The sequence below is a fragment of the Topomyia yanbarensis genome, chromosome 2, assembly GCF_030247195.1.
Source record: "Topomyia yanbarensis strain Yona2022 chromosome 2, ASM3024719v1, whole genome shotgun sequence".
In the NCBI taxonomy this organism is placed as follows: domain Eukaryota; kingdom Metazoa; phylum Arthropoda; class Insecta; order Diptera; family Culicidae; genus Topomyia; species Topomyia yanbarensis.
Genome location: NC_080671.1, coordinates 205,921,605 through 205,939,371, shown reverse-complemented (window position 1 = coordinate 205,939,371; position 17,767 = coordinate 205,921,605). Strand labels below are relative to the sequence as shown.

Below are 17,767 nucleotides of genomic sequence, written 5' to 3'. Positions count from 1 at the left end.
TCACATTCGTTCGAAAAAGCGACCCGTTGTAAGGCAGAAGAAAGCGGTTTTCACCTAGAACATTAGCGGTTCAATTTTTATTTGAAGAGTTTTAATACTGTAGATTATTTAAAAATTAATAACAATAACTGTGTGGCAACCACGTTTGCAGCTTCGGAGCATTTTCTTGATTCGTATTTTACTTCCCTTTTTCGATCACGTTTTTTTCGATTATCTAGTTGAACAACGGTTCTATCACATTCGCCCGAATGACATTCACCCGAAAGTCATTTACCCGAATGACGTTCGCCCGAAAACTTTTTGTGATAGAAGTCCGACTTTAATGCGGGCTTATACAGCGGAGCTAGTGTGATGCGGCTTGGCCGCATATCCGAGGCCAAGGATCCGAAGCGGCGCAAAGCCGCTGAGGTTCCGTTGGACGAGGCGTTGATCCACCCGTCGCCGGAGTTATAAGGAAACCTGTGATCCTCTTGTTTGCCCGGTTTACTCAAACATAAGGGCTATAGCTAGTTTAAAGCCGACTGAGCGGCAGCGAAGTCGGACAGTGCACCAGAAAGCGATGTGGCGTAGCCACATTAGTCAACCGTACACTGACCAATGTGGCTATGCGACATCGCTTTTAGGTGTACTATCCGACGTCACTGAGGTTCTGTTGCCAACGCCACAAATGCTCTTCAGGTGCAAACTGATGCATATAGGACGCAGTTGTCAGCTCGAGCGGTGAAATCTTGTGATAAACCGGACAAAATAATAAGAAATCTTTCGGAAACACGACCGATCGAGGTAAATATATATTAAGATTGTTCGGTAGCGCCGAAAGGTAATACCACCAACAAAAACTAGTACCCCTTATCACCACCGACTCTATAAAAGGAGAACCCCTAGCAAGCTTAAGTTTAGTTTGATTATCACCTCCAACCTGTAAACATCTTTAGAAAATAAACAGTTAGCAGTATAAGTGTTCTAGTATTCATTACACCACCAACCAGCCAGGTGTGAGCATCGCCGAAAGGGTCCTTTTCAGGACCATAAGAATTAAATTAAATTTTCCTACGGCGATTGCTCATTACCATCCAGGACGAAGCATCCACTGGACAATTGGATACCCAGCCAATTTTCAAGCGATTGAGCTTTCTACCAACCGGAACGTTCCCCAAGTTGGAACATAAATTGGTCCATCGAGCCGGATCGACGACTGCTGCCCCTGTGCTGACTTGTTCGTTCCTGTACCTATCGCATGCGAGAAGACGCCCACTGCGCTGACGTGTCACAACGGGTTCGTTTCTGTGCATACCGAGTGTGCGAAAATAAGCTTTGCGCTTGGCAGACTTGTTTGAACGTGTTCTTTCCTGGGTATCGACGAGTGCTGCTCCTGTACTGACGTGTCAGAACGTGTTCGTTTTTGTATACGGAGTGTGCGAAAAGAAACTTTGCGCTTTGTAGACTTGTTCGAACGTGTTCTTTCCTGGGCACAACATCGTTTGCCGTTAAAGGTTTTCTACGACAGAAAGGTGACGTAGTCGCAAAACAATGCCGGTCGATCATTCATTTTTGGTTAACGACGGCGGGAATAAAAATGATGATCCCGATGAGGATAACCAATCCAAAGACGACGAATCCTTCAGGGGTTTTTCAGACACGGAACAAGAAGCAACTGCAGTAACGAAGGAACTGGCGGCTCTCTTTCGTCAGCGAGAGCAAGTTAAACAGCGAATCATGAGCATCCAGCGGAACATTTTGCATCAAGGGCAACCGTCTCTAGCGCTGCTGACAGTGATGCAACACAAATTGTCTGCAGCATATCAGGAGTACAATGGATTTCACAGCAAGGTGATGGCGCTAATCCCGGATGCGACTGTGGACCGACAAGCAGAAATTTACCAGGATTTCGAAGACCTTTTTGACCTGGTCTCAACGAATGTAGAGGAGCTACTACTGGTTGCAAAGGACCGAGCAGCCTCAGCAGCGGGTTCAAAACAACAAGTCATCATCCAACAGCAGCCTCTAAAAGCGCCAATTCCTACATTTGACGGCAGTTACCCCAACTGGCCGAAATTCAAGGCCATCTTTTTGGATCTGATGGCCAACTCGAGTGATACTGATGCCATGAAACTGTATCATCTTTGCTGTCGCTCAAGAAGATGACGTCCGAATCTCACAAAGAGCTGCGATCACTAGTGAACGAGGTTACCCGCCATGTAGAGAGCCTACGCTACCTTAAGCAAGAGATGACCGGTGTGTCGGAGCACATGACCGTGTTCTTGGTTGTGAATGCCCTCGACAAGTCGACACGAAAGGCTTGGGAGTCCACACAACGAAAGGGAGAGCTTCCAAGTTACGAGCAAACCATCAAGTTCCTGACATCCAGAGCCGAAATTCTGGAGAACTGTGAAGCCGCGTACCAGGTACAAGTTCCAGCAGCGAATAATCCAAAATCAACAGCCTTATGGCCGAAACCGTCTCAGAAAAGTCATGCAGCCTCAGCAAATCCAACGAAGACCGAACCAGCTTGTGACTTTTGCGGCGGTTCCCACCGCAACTTCCAGTGCTCGACCTTCATCTCTTTGTCCACATCCCAGAAGAGAGAGAAGGTGCGAATCGCTGGGCTTTGCTACAACTGCCTATGGAAAGGACACCTCACCAGAAGTTGTTCTTCCACCAAGTCGTGTCGCAAGTGTGAGGCTCGTCACCACACTTTGTTGCACGAAGATGTGGCGCCAGTTCCAGAGCGTGACGTCCAACCCAAAGCATCGGTGGTAACCAAAGCGCCCATACCGCAACCACCATCCATCGAAGAACCGAAAGCAACCACTACGATAGACCACCAAGTGTCTACATCCTGCTCCAGTTATTTCGCCACCAACGCGAAAACCGTACTACTGCTCACCGCAGTGGTAGATGCCATTGACAAACACGGCCAACCTCATCCCTGTCGCATCCTCCTTGATAGCGGCTCCCAAGTAAACTTTATTACAGAGGACATGGCCAACCGTTTGGGAGTCAAGAAGCAGCGAGCCAACGTTCCCATTACCGGAATCAACGAGTTGCGAAGCCACGCTCGTGACAAGGTGATGGTCAAATTCCGATCCAGAGTGTCTACATTCTTCTGTAATCTCGAGTGTCTGGTCACAGCCAAAGTGACTGGAAAAATCCCCACCACCAAGATTGACATCAGTGGATGGCGTCTTCCGGAAGGAATAGTTCTAGCCGATCCAGCGTTCCACACTCCCGACAAGGTGGATATGCTGATCGGTGGAGAGTGGTTCTTCGAGATCCTGAAGCCAAGACATCTAAGTTTGTCCGACAAGCTGCCACAGCTGCGAGAAACTCACCTAGGGTGGATCGTGGCCGGTGTCCTTAAAGAGTCGTACTTCGCCGACGCTCCAGTGCAGCACTCCAACCTGGTCTCCATCGAAGAAGTCGAAACCATGATGCAGCGGTTCTGGCAAGTCGAGCAATTGCCGGATATCCCCAAGCTCTCCAGAGAAGAAGAAGCCTGCGAATCCCACTTTCTGTCCACATATAAACGAGACCCAACAGGGAGGTTTGTGGTACAACAACCATTCAAAGAAACCGTTGCCAAGCTGGACGATTGCCGAGATTTCGCACTGAAACGATTCCTGATGCTAGAGAAGAGATTGTTACGTAACCCCGAGCTCCAGACCCAGTATATTGAGTTCATCCGAGAATACGAAACTCTCGGTCATTGCCATGAAGTGATCGAATCAGATGACCCGCCGGACCAGAAAAATTTTTACCTGCCACATCACGCCGTTTTGCGTCCCTTCAGTTCAACCACAAAATGTCAAGTGGTATTCGATGCCAGTGCGAAGTCGTCCCCATCCAATCTTGCGTTGAACGACGTACTCCTCGTCGGTCCGGTAGTGCAAAGCGAGCTGTACTCCATTATGCTTCGATTTCGCACCCATAAAGTAGCTTTCACAGCAGACATTTCCAAAATGTATCGGCAGATTCTGATGGCACCTGAACATAAACACTATCAACGAATCTTCTGGCGTGAACGAACGTCTCAACCGTTGCGTGTACTGGAACTGGACACCGTTACTTATGGCACAGCATCGGCACCATACCAAGCAACGCGGTGCCTGGCACAATTGGCTGCGGAAGAGAAGGATGATTACCCGATTGCAGCCGAAATAATAAAAACCGGGGTCTACATGGATGATACGCTATCTGGTGCCGATTCAGTGTCGGAAGCTATCGAAGCACAACGGCAACTGAAACAGCTGTGGGCACGCGGTGGCTTTCCCATCCACAAATGGTGTTCCAATTCTTCAGAGTTCCTCCAACACGTGCCACCCGAAGAACGTGAGCCCCAAGTGCCGTTGAAAGAATGCGGAGCGAATAAAATCATCAAGGTCTTAGGTCTGCTCTGGGATCCAGAGGCAGATGCACTACTCCTCGCTAACCAGATCAAGCCAGTGACAAGAGACGTTGTGACCAAGCGGTTGATCTACGCCGAAGTCGCTAAATTTTACGATCCTCTCGGACTGTACTCACCAGCTATTGTCCTCGCCAAACTACAAGCGCAACGCCTGTGGAGCATTAAGGCAGACTGGGATGACCCGGTCGACGAAGAATTTGCACAACAGTGGCAAGAACTCCATAGCTCATTGTCACACCTCAACCAAATCCCAATTCCTAGATGTGTGACAAACAACAATGTGATGGCCTATGAGTTACACGGATTCTCTGATGCTTCGGTCGTGGCGTACGGAGCCTGTGTGTATGTGCGGAGCATATTTTCCGACGGAACGGCAAAGATGGCTCTTCTGACCAGTAAGTCTAAGTTGGCCCCCCTGCACGATTTGTCAATCCCACGGAAAGAGTTGTCTGCTGCCCTCCTGCTGTCTCATTTAGTGAAGAGAGTAACCGTTGAGTTGAGCATGAAATTTCTAGAAGTCGTTCTGTGGTGCGACAGTACAATTGTTCTAGCCTGGATCAAAAAACCGCTGAATGAACTTGAGTTGTTCGTCCGTAATCGCATTGCTTTAATCCAAGAAGAAACCGATGGTTTCAGATGGGAGTACATCAACACCGAAAACAATCCCGCCGACATCGTTTCCCGTGGCCAGCTTCCCGAGATCCTCAGTAGAAACAACCTCTGGTGGCACGGTCCTGAATTCCTCGCCTACGTAATCTATCAGATTCAACCGCCTGCAGCCGTTCTAGATACAGATTTGCCAGAAATGAAAACAGTCCTAGCCGCACCCACCGTGAAAATCGAACCACTTCCAATTTTTTCCCGATACAGTAGCTTTCGCAAACTTCAACGAGTCATCGGTTACATCCTGCGGTTCGTGGACAACTGCCGTAAGAAATCTGTCGAACGTGAAACTCGTCGAAATTTGACCGTCCGTGAACTGCGCAAATCGAAAGAAGCTATAATCAAAGTGATCCAGATCGTCCACCTGGGGGATGAAATTCAGCGAGTTATACACAAACTACCCTGCAAAAGGATTGGCAACCTCCGACCTATCTTCCAAGGCGGACTGCTTCGAGTAGGGGGTCGCTTAGACCGCTCACAACTCCCTTTCGAAAGTCGACATCCTATCATACTGTCGGACAAAGACCCTCTGGTGCGTATGATGATCCGTGAAATGCACGTTGAGCTACTTCACATCGGTCAAAGTGGGTTGATGAACGCCATGCGGCAACGATACTGGCTGCTAAATGCTCGATCCACTATCAGGCAAATCACGCGGCGTTGCGTGAGATGCTTTCGATGCAATCCAACCGACACGACTCAATTGATGGGCAACCTGCCCTCCGCGAGAGTTGTTCCATCACCGCCCTTCGCAGTCACCGGTGTTGACTTCGCCGGTCCATTCTGGGTCAAACAAGGATCGCGACGACCTACTCTCGTAAAGGCATATATAGCCGTATATGTCTGTATGGCTACTAAGGCCGTTCATTTGGAAGCAGTGTCCGACCTCAGCACCGACGCTTTTCTGGCATCCTTGAGAAGGTTCATCAGTCGCAGAGGATGCATTCAAGAGTTACATTCCGACAACGCCACGAATTTTAAGGGAGCAAACTACGAGATGCACGAGCTCTACAATCAGTTTCGTGATCAGCAAGCGGTCCAACGCATCGAGCAGTTTTGTCACACACGAGAAATCGAGTGGCACTTTATTCCGCCGGACGCCCCCGAGTTTGGCGGACTTTGGGAAGCGGCGGTCAAGTCCGCCAAAACACACCTCAAACGTATCGTAGGGAACGTCAAGCTGAATTTCGAGGAGTTTTCAACTGTTCTCACCGAAATTGAAGCTGTGCTGAATTCGCGGCCCCTGTTCGCCGTGTCTAACGATTCTGCTGACCCGTTGGTGATTACACCGGCGCACTACTTGATTGGCCGTCCTCTCACCGCCTTGGCCGAACCATCATTGGAAAACCTGAAGGTTAATCGTTTGGATCGATGGCAGCATCTGCAGCTCATGCGTGAGCACTTTTGGCGTGCCTGGAGCCGAGATTACCTCAACACGCTACAGCCTCGGAAAAAGAACTTACGAACCATGCCAAATATCTGCATCGGCATGATTGTTCTGCTTCATGATCGCATCCAGCCACCACTCCATTGGAAGTTGGGAAAAATAACAGCTGTTTATCCAGGCGAAGACGGGCTAGTGAGATCGGTCGATGTGTTCGTCGATGGTTCAACTTATCGCCGCCCTATCAACAAAATCTCCGTTCTTCCCATTGAAGATAATCAACCGAAATCTGTATCATCTGTTGAGTGAGCTCAACCGGGGGGAGGATGTTCGGTAGCGCCGAAAGGTAATACCACCAACAAAAACTAGTACCCCTTATCACCACCGACTCTATAAAAGGAGAACCCCTAGCAAGCTTAAGTTTAGTTTGATTTTCACCTCCAACCTGTAAACATCTTTAGAAAATAAACAGTTAGCAGTATAAGTGTTCTAGTATTCATTACACCACCAACCAGCCAGGTGTGAGCATCGCCGAAAGGGTCCTTTTCAGGACCATAAGAATTAAATTAAATTTTCCTACGGTGATTGCTCATTACCATCCAGGACGAAGCATCCACTGGACAATTGGATACCCAGCCAATTTTCAAGCGATTGAGCTTTCTACCAACCGGAACGTTCCCCAAGTTGGAAGATGTTCCGTTAACGAATTGAATCAATTAAATTAGTAATTATATCTTGCATGGTGGGAGTCCATTTGGCACAACACCGTTAGTAAATAGTAGCTCATAAATGTTATGTGGCGAAGCTAGTGTGATGCGGCTTTGCCACAATTACCGAGGTCGTGGAACCGAAGCGGAGGTCCCTACTCGGAAAACCTGTGATCCATTGGTATGCTTGGTTTACTGAAATATAAGGGTAGATTCCTTCTTTAAATATGAGCAGCTCTTTGAGTTTGTTGGCCCTCGCAATCAAACCGGTGATCCACTCGTTTGCCCGGTTTACTCACACTTAGAGATTGATTCCTTCTTTTAAACATGAGCAGCTCTTTTCCCACAATCAGGGGTTGATTGCTTCTTTCAAACATGACAAATCCTTGGATCTGCATTCCAAATAAGTCTGCAAAGAAACTATTGATCCACTCGTCTGCCCGGTATACTCAAACATAAAAGCTGATTCCTTCTTTCAAAACAAGAGCAATTTCTTGAATCTATATACCAAATTAAGGTATTCCAATGGCACTCGAAGAATTGAGGAAAAGTCGAGGCTCTCGACGATTTTTTGGATTACATTAGTAAAAATTGTATTTTTGGTAGGAAGGAAACTAATCAAAAAGTTTCTCGATAACCCTTCTTTGCCCCCCGCTCCGTGGTCAGTTTTCGAAAATGTATCGACAAAGTTTCTTAGAACCACCAATAATGTGGAAGACTAGCACAATAAATGGAACGGTTTGTTAAGCCGTGGAAATTCTATGGTGTGTTGAAGCAGTTGCAGCTTGAAGAGAAAAACCCTAGTACGTATGTTTTACGTACACTACAAGCGGTGCCAACAGCTAAAAAGTCTAAAAAGAACTCACGAAAGGACTTAAAACTGGAAACCCTAGTTAAATCATACAAACTAGGTGATTGGATTAACTATTTGACTGGTATAGCTTTAGTGTTAATTTCTTCATATCATCAAATGTAATAAAATTTGTATTTCATCTTAATAAATTAAATTTTTTCGATTGACATTTCGATGTTTTTCGGGTATATGGAATTCGGGCGAATGGCATTCGGGCGAATGTCTTTCGGGTTTTCGTGGCATTCGGGCAAATGTCCTTCGGGTAAATGGCTTTCGGGCGAATGTCATTCGGGCGAACGTGACAGAATCTGAACAACACCATAAATTATTATATGATTACCTCACGCGAAATATCTGACCCGCTTTCATTAATGACGAGCACTTTCCTTTCACACTAGCACGTAACGTTTCAAACAGAACCTTGAATTGTTGAGGCTGATTGAATACTGGCGTTATCTTGTGTAGATGCAATTGCATTTTTTATGTCCTCTTCACATTGTCTTAGCGTTTTCACGCGAAATTACAATTTTCTTGTCGAAATAGTTCAAATTTACATTGTAATAGTGCCTCCAAACGGCTGACCTATCGTGCGCCCAAGCGTATGTTTCACGTCGATGTCCGTTTTTTTTTCAAAAATATAAATATCAAAAAACCAGCACAACATACGTGTTCAGCATTAGTTTTTCCGTAAGAAATAACTCACAACATTTTTTTACGTTGGTTAAATGTACTATACTGAGAACGAAAGACAATGCGTTTTCGCAGAACAACACGCGAAAACATAAACGACGCCATAACTAATACAGCTGATCCACGGTAACAGCGGAAATGACAGTCGTCAACGATATTCTCTACCGTGTATCTAATTCAAGCATCATCAGCAACCTTTGCAATAACAGTACGCCCTATACCTATTGTTCCCCCATACCTGTTTGACCCCATTCTACTCTAGTATTTAGCAATTAAGTGACTCCTTAATTTATTTGTCAAAAAAAAAATGTTTTCTGATATAAATTATTCATCAATTTTCAAAAATATTGGCTTTTTAGACAATCCGTATGTATACAAACTTACCAGGTATATAAGCTTAAATCCGCTGTTTTTGTCGATTTTTTTTGTCGGATTTTTTCATGTAGAATGAAAAAAAATAATTCAAAGTTTCTGCCCTCACTAGCTATACATTTTTCCCATCTCTCGTGCCATTCGTGTATATCCCGCCAAAAGAATTTTTCACCTTTCGAGAAAAACCACTCGTCAAGCCGGAAGTCTTCGTGCGAATCGAAGTGCTGTTCTCCGAGTGCGTGACCCATCAATGAAAACAGATGATAATCGGAAGAGACCAGTTCTGGTGAATAAGCGGGATGAGGTAGCACCTCCCAGTTGGGTGTTTCCAAGTAGTTTTGGACCATTTTTGACTTGTGCAATGGGGGATTATCGTGTCTTTGTTCATAACCTGGCCTTTTTTCACGCAAAGCGTGGCGCAGTTTGAGTAATTGTTAGTGGTAGCGGTGAGCAATGACAGTTTCAGTTTTTTTTAAACTTCTTTATTCTCTAATTTTCTTTTAATTTTTTATCTTTTTATTTTTTTATCTCCATATTTTTATTTTTTGAATGCGCACTGCCACTATAGGCCTCCGCAAGCATTCGATGCGATTGTGCAGACGATTTTTTCAAATTAAAGCAAAAAGGTAGAGCTTCTCGCATATGCTCTTTTTGTAGCACAAAATTAGACATGATCACGCAAGGGAAAATGTAAGTTGTTATAGGAAATCACTGATGATGTGCAATGACTGATTTAAACAGGTGTTGAACTCACACACAAAAGTATGACGTTTCTATGGTAGCTAAATATGCTCAGTAACGCTATCTATGAGCAAGCAGCGGATTTAAGTTTATACATCCTGGTGGTTGTACGACTTTCCCCCGAAAACCATTGCCCAGAAACTAAAACACCGAAGTTTTTCCCCCAGAAAGAACCATTCTCCAGAAAACCATTCCGTCGAAAGTACCAATTACCAGAAAACCTTTTCCCAGAAAGCATTTTTGCCCAGAAAACCGTTAACCAGAATGAACAAATACCCAGAAGTTCATACCCCAGAAAAAACTTGTTCCGTCTCCCGCCAGAAGCAGTAAAAAGCGAGTGCGACTCGAGCAAGCAAGAGAAAGATCATCGGCAATGTAATATTCACCTCTTTCATTCGATACATTTAACCGATACCGAAACCGTACGTCTGTTCTACCATTCGTTTTTCTTTTTTTGCTCAACCCAGAAACGTAACGAGCGATGGTTTTTTAGTTTAGTTTAGTTTCAACCAGCCGAAGCACAACATCAATAAAGGTGTAAGTTGTAAGAGTAGCTGTCCTTGTTTGCTTTTCCGAATCCCCCCCCCCCTCCTGAAGGAAAAATTTTGATACAGTCCGCTGCATTGTCGACCCATTCCGTTTGGGCTCGAACATCTGGTCCGTTCCGAAGCGGATCTGAAGAAGATTCCAGTGTCGATCCTACCTGGATCGAACCACTGACCGTCCGCGTCATCGGCATTTTTCGCGTGTGAATGAAAACGAAGCACGAGACAAGCTACTCCGAAAACTGAAACAGAAAACTGCTCCCGTTGCTATGGATAGCAAAAGCAAAGTCGACGTGAGTGATTGGGTAATTTCGTGCGAGTTTGCACGAAAATAAAAGAAGTAAAGTGCAAGTTTGAGCATGATCATGCGTGTTTGCGACGAGAAACAATCCTAAAACGCTTTCGAAAGTGCTGGAAAAGGCGCAAAAAAGGAAAAGAACAGTGGTAAATGCCGGTGGTACAATTGCAGCAAAATAACGAAAACGAGAGCGTTGATCAACAGCACCAAGAGCTGACCGCATCCGTTGTCAGTTCAACCGAATCATTTCACGGATTTGACAAGTGGGAAGCAAGAATGAATGAAATAACGAAGAAGGAATATGAGAAGGCAGTTCGGCAGCGCAATCAAGTGAAAATGAAGTTAGTGAGAATCAAACGCACACTTGTTAGCAATCAATCCATGGGTTTAGCGCAACTTAATGTGCTTTCCAAGGGCCTGTCGGCTACATATTCCGAATACAGCCAACTCCACACCAAAATAGTGGGACTGGTACCGGAAAATCTACACTCTGGCGTATCCAATGTGATCGAAGAGCTAATATTAGCGGCAAAAGCTGCTGACATTCCGCTTCCTCCAGACAGTCCAACCGCTCCACAAGTGGTCATTCAACAACAGCCCTTAAAAGCACCGATTCCAACGTTGGATGGAAATTACGCCGCATGGCCCAAGTTTAAGGCCATATTCCTAGATCTGATGGCCAATTCGGGGGATAGTGATGCCATCAAACTCTATCATCTCGATAAAGCGCTACTAGGTGAAGCAGCTGGCGTGCTGGACACCTAGGTTCTAAGTGAGGGTGACTACGACCACGCTTCGGATATTTTGACGGACCGCTACGAGAAACAACGAGTTATCGTGGAATCCCACATCTGTGGTTTGTTGACACTGAAGAAGATGACAGCAGAATCCCATAAAGAATTACGAGCACTTCTAAGTGAAGCAACCAGCCACGTCGAAAGCCTCCGCTACCTCGAACAGGAAATGACTGGTGTTTCGGAACACATGATTGTATATTTGATCATCTCAGCGCTTGACAAATCAACTAGAAAATCCTGGGAAGGAACCCAAAAGAAAGGTCAACTTCCCAAGTATACGCAGACCATCGAGTTTCTAAAGTCCAGGTGCCAGATCTTGGAAAACTGTGATGCAGTCTTCCATACAGTTAACCCTTCATGGCAGAAACCAAAACAGTTCCAGCAACTTCCGAAGAATGTTCCACAGAAGAGTCATACAGTTTCCACGAATATGACGCAAGCATGCGAAATTTGTGGTGGTGCTCATCGAAACATCCAGTGTACAGCATTAAACAATCTGAACCTTTCCCAGAAGAACGACAAAATTAGAGCCGCAGGTGTTTGCTTTAACTGTTTGCGTAAAGGGCACCGCTGCAGAGATTGTCCCTCTGATAAGTCGTGCCGCAAGTGCCATCGTCGACATCATACACTGCTCCACGACGATGGGGCACCCAGCCAAGATACGAAAACGAATGTAACCCCTCCCACAGAGTCAGTGACAAACCCACCAGCGATTTTGGCTGCTCCGATTCTATCCACGACGGAGCAGAAGAATCCTCCCACCGTGGACCCACCTGTGTCCACCATCTGCTCGTTTAACATCGCCCAGTCGACCAAGACGGTACTATTGCTTACCGCAGTGGTGCATGTATTCGATAAAAAGAATCGACGCTTTACATGCCACGTTCTATTGGACAGTGGTTCCCAGGTTAATTTTGTGACGGAAGAGTTAACCAATCGCCTGTCCTTGCCGAAAAAACCTGCGAATGTTCCGATTACTGGTGTCAACGCCTTGCGCACCCTCGCGCGTAGCAGTGTAACACTAAAAATTCAATCCAGAGTATCCAATTTTAACGCCAGTCTCGAGTGTCTGGTAACGCCGAAAGTAACAGGTACGATCCCATCGTCTAAGATCAACATCGAAAATTGGGACCTCCCCTGTGGAGTGGTTCTTGCTGATCCCAAATTTCACACGCCAGATAAGGTGGACTTACTGATCGGTGCAGAGCTGTTCTTTGACATATTGAAGCCGAGTGAACTCAGTCTGGCGGATGACCTTCCGCTGATGCGAGATACACATTTTGGATGGATCGTGTCTGGTGTTGTCATCGAACCCCAAATTGTCAACGTGTCTATTCAACAAGCCAACCATGCCACCATTGACGACATTCAGCGGATGATGCAGCAGTTCTGGCAAATCGAAGAAGTGCCGGACGTCCCCAAACTTTCGACTGAAGAGTTAGCATGCGAAGCACACTTTCTTTCCACATACGAACGAGATGTTAGCGGAAGATTCATCGTTAAGCTACCGTTTAAGGAAAACTTCAACCAACTGAACGATTGCCGCACTCTAGCCCTTAAGAGGTTTTTGATGCTGGAAAAGCGACTTGTCCGCAACCCAGAACTACAAGCGCAGTATGTGGAGTTCCTGCAGGAATATGAAGCTCTTGGACACTGCCACGAGGTCTTTGAATCCGACGATCCACCGAACCGACTTGCATACTATATGCCGCACCACGCGGTGCTGCGACCGTTAAGCTCGAGTACGAAATGTCGAGTCGTGTTCGACGCTAGTGCCAAATCATCTCCAACCGAGCTGTCCCTAAACGAAGTGTTACAAGTTGGGCCCGTAGTACAAAATGATTTATATTTCATCGTTCTGCGCTTCAGAAAATTTAAAATAGCGTTTTCTGGAGACGTATCTAAAATGTACCACCAAGTACTTCACGCGAAGCAAGATCGACGATTCCTGCGAATCTTTTGGAGATCACATCCATCACAACCGCTACGGTTTCTGGAATTGTGTACCGTCACCTATGGTACTGCATCGGCACCTTTCCTAGCGACGAGGTGTTTGGTGCAACTGGTAGAAGAAGACGGCAATGCCCTTCCAATCGCCGCTCGTATAGTGAAAGAAGAAACGTATATGGACGATGTACTATCCGGAGCGGATTCAGTGGAGGATGCCATCGAGGCTCAGCGGCAGCTGAAACAGCTCCTTGAATATGCTGATATGCTTTCCATCGCCAACCATCCGAAGTCGTCCGCACCAGCCGACAAACGAGTTACTAAGCGAGTGATATATGCGGAAATTGCGAAACTTTTCGACCCTCGGGCTTGTTTCACCAGTAATTGTATTGGCAAAGCTTTTGGCTCAGCGATTGTGGCAGCTCAAGTTTGGCTGGGATGATCCGGTCGACGAAATGACAGCTAAAAGGTGGCAAAAACTACAAACATCACTTTCCCATTTGCACCAAATCGCTATCCCAAGATGTGTAACATTCGACGGAGTAATTGCTTTTGAACTGCACGTTTTCTCCGATTCCTCAACGGTGGCATACGGAGCGTGCATTTACTTGAGAAGTCTGTTTGCTGATGGTTCAGTAAAGCTACGGCTCCTCACCAGCAAATCGAAACTGGCTCCTCTGCATGACCTTTCCATCCCTCGCAAAGAGTTATGTGCTGCTCTCCTACTCACCCGGTTGGTAGAAAGGGTTCTACCTGCCCTGAACATGACGTACCGGGAAATTGTATTGTGGTGCGACAGTACGATTGTCCTGGCCTGGATAAGAAAGCCACTTAATCATCTAGAGTTGTTCGTGCGAAACCGAATCGCTGTGATCCAAGAGCATACGAGTGATTACAGATGGGAGTATGTCCGATCTCTGCAAAACCCAGCCGACATTGTTTCCCGCGGGCAACTACCCGAAGTACTAAAAAACAGTTACCTCTGGTGGAACGGCCGGAATTTCTCCAAACGCTGGACTACGAGTTCGACTCTCTGGAGCCTGTCCCAGATGATCAATTGCCAGAGCTCAAAGGAATAATAGCCACCACAGCTTTAAGTATTGAACCGTTTTCATTCTTCCAGATTTATCAGTTTTCGTACAATTCAATACATCATGGGTTACGTACTACGATTCGCCGAAAATTGCCGGAAACGTCTGCCCCAACGTCCAACAAGTCGACATTTGACCGTCTGCGAGTTGCGTCATTCAACAGAAATCATCATACACGTTATTCAACACATTGATTTGGCGGACGAGATTGAGCGAATAATTAAAAAAACATGTAAGAGTCTAGCAAACCTTCGTCCGATATACGCCAATGGCCTACTGTGTGTAGGAGGTCGTTTGGATCGTTCCCACTTACCATTTGAAAGTCGGCATCCCATCATCTTACCAGACAAGGATCCAGTGGTACATTCGGCAAATGCATATCGAATTACTTCACGTCGGGCAGATTGCCGTGATGAACACAATGCGACAGCGATACTGGCTTCTGAACGCACGCTCTACAATCCGAATAATTACACGAAAGTGTGTGCGATGTTTTCGAATCAACCCAACCAGTACTAGCCAGTTAATGGGAAACTTGCCCGCAGCAAGAGTAGTGCCCTCGCCGCCGTTTGCCGTTACCGGTTTGGATTACGCCGGTCCCTTCCTCATCAAGCAAGGGCCACGACGTCCAGCATTGATGAAAGCATACGTATGCGTCTACGTGTGTATGACTACAAAGGCCGTTCACCTGGAAGCTGTGTCCGACTTAACTACCGATGCCTTTTTGGCATCCCTAAAACGATTCATCGGCCGACGTGGAATGGTTCAGCAACTGCACTCGAACAACGGCACGAATTTTCGGGGAGCACACCACGAGCTGAATCAGTTATTTCAGCACTTTCACAACCAACAAGCTGTGGAAGCCATCGGAGAATTTTGCCGCACCCGTGAGATTGAATGGCATTTCATTCCACCGGACGCACCAGAATTCGGTGGACTTTGGGAGGCCGCGGTGAAGTGTACAAAAACACATCTGAAACGCATCGTCGGGACCGTTAAGTTATCGTTTGAAGAGTTAAGCACCGTCCTGGTTGAAATCGAAGCAGTACTGAACTCTCGACCGCTGTTCGCCATCTCCAACAATCCTGCAGACCCGCTGGTGATCACACCTGCTCACTATTTGATCGGCCGTCCACTTACTGCAATGGCCTAACCTTCCTTGGAAGATGTTAAAGCCAGTCGCTTGTCTCGATGGCAGCATCTCCAACTCATGCGGGAACATTTTTGGCGCTCTTGGAGTCGGGATTACTTGAATACGTTGCAACCTCGAAAAAAGCATCTCCGAACTATGCCGAACATCCGGGAGGGCATGGTAGTCCTTCTCCACGATCGAAGTCAACCTCCACTCAACTGGAAGATGGGTCGCATCACAGCAGTCTTTCCTGGTCCTGACGGGTTGGTCCGATCTGTCGACGTGATTACGGATAGAACTACCCTTCGTCGTGCCATCAACAAGATTTCGGTATTGCCCATTGAAGACAACAGGCCCATCGCTAATCCAGCTGCTCGTGATAATTGTTGAGAAGCCTCAACGGGGGTGTATGTTCCGTCTCCCGCCAGAAGCAGTAAAAAGCGAGTGCGACTCGAGCAAGCAAGAGAAAGATCATCGGCAATGTAATATTCACCTCTTTCATTCGATACATTTAACCGATACCGAAACCGTACGTCTGTTCTACCATTCGTTTTTCTTTTTTTGCTCAACCCAGAAACGTAACGAGCGATGGTTTTTTAGTTTAGTTTAGTTTCAACCAGCCGAAGCCCAACATCAATAAAGGTGTAAGTTGTAAGAGTAGCTGTCCTTGTTTGCTTTTCCGACCCCTCCTGAAGGAACAATTTTGATACAGTCCGCTGCATTGTCGACCCATTCCGTTTGGGCTCGAACAAAACCATTTCCCAGAAATTGAGGTATTTTAACTGAAGATGACTTATTTATTAGTATTCATATTCAGGTTTGGTTTTGTAATATAAGAGCTATTGATAAAATGGTATCTTTTAATGTTGTACCATCTTCCTGGTCGGCAATTAGAACTTATTTTAATGTTTTGTCTCCTGTATGTTTTTTTTATAGCGACGCCGGTTTATCATATCTCCTTGCAGATATCGCATATATTCCGCCGACGCGGACTGCTCTTCCTCTTTGAATGCTTTCACAACCGCATAAAGTTTAAGGTCACTTGTACCTTTTAAGAGTGCATTTAGTTGAGGGTGTTGTATCGCATGGTCCATAGTGTTGTATCGCATGTTGAATTCAGGGGAAAATCTGACCTGTGCCTGTGCGCAAAGTTTTCCAACCCTTCGCTTCCCCAAAACGTGTTTTTTATGTAATCGAAGTACGGGGACATTTATTCCGGAGCTGAAGCACGGACAATACCCAAGCCATCAGGCACATCTTGAGGCTTCAAAAAGTCCAAGGCCTGGGTTTGTCTGAAAGAGATCTGCATTTGCACGCTTTTCAAATAAATTCCATATAATCCCAATTTTTGGATCCCGTTTCCACCAATTTTTCGTTAGGTGGAAAAAGCAACCATATCGCACAGAATTGGGAACAATCCTTGCTATAGCGTTTATCTCAGCGGTTTCAAAATCTGTCACTACAATCGACGGATTAATTATAATATTGTTGTTGGCTGCTATGGTTTTTATTAGTTCTAGAGCTTTTTTGTAGTTGGATTCTGATTTATCTGAAAGGGCATGTGGACTAAGGGTAGGAACGTTCGTTCAATGCTCAATGTTCCGATTGACCCGCGGATGGCAATTTATGTAGCAAATGAATCAATAAGGGCATGACCTGTGATCAACTCGTATGCTCGGTTTATTCAAACAAGGAATTGACTCCTTCTTTTAAACATGAGCAACTCTTTGAATATGTATGCCAAATAGACCTCGGAATGAAACTTGTTATCCACTCGTCTGACCGGTTTTCTCAAACATAGGGTTGATTCATTCTTTCCAGCACACTATGGAATAGCTGGAGCAAAAAGTTGGCTAAAATAGGAAAAACATATTTGAACTGTCATATTAAAGATATTTTATAACATTCTTCGATGTTTGTTGCACCATGTACCATCGAAATTTCAAGGGGGTCCTCTACTCTCGAGGCTTAAAATTGAGATTTTTTGGGAATAATTTGCGAAAGATCTACTGAATGGATCTTGAATTTTTTTTTTGGAGATGCATGTTTCGGCATTTCAATTTAACTTTAAACGACGAAAACAAACATCTCTGCGACCTTGAAACGTCATTTGTGACATTGATGTTTAAATTACATGGGTCC

The 17,767-nt window shown here is 45.8% G+C and overlaps 1 protein-coding gene across 7 annotated transcripts in view; it reads left to right on the top strand.

Moving 5' to 3' along the window:
* The window catches only part of LOC131682774 (zinc finger protein 608), a 138,736-nt gene that overhangs the window by 112,350 nt on the left and 8,619 nt on the right, over nucleotides 1–17,767 (top strand). The gene's annotated exons all lie outside the window — the stretch shown is intronic.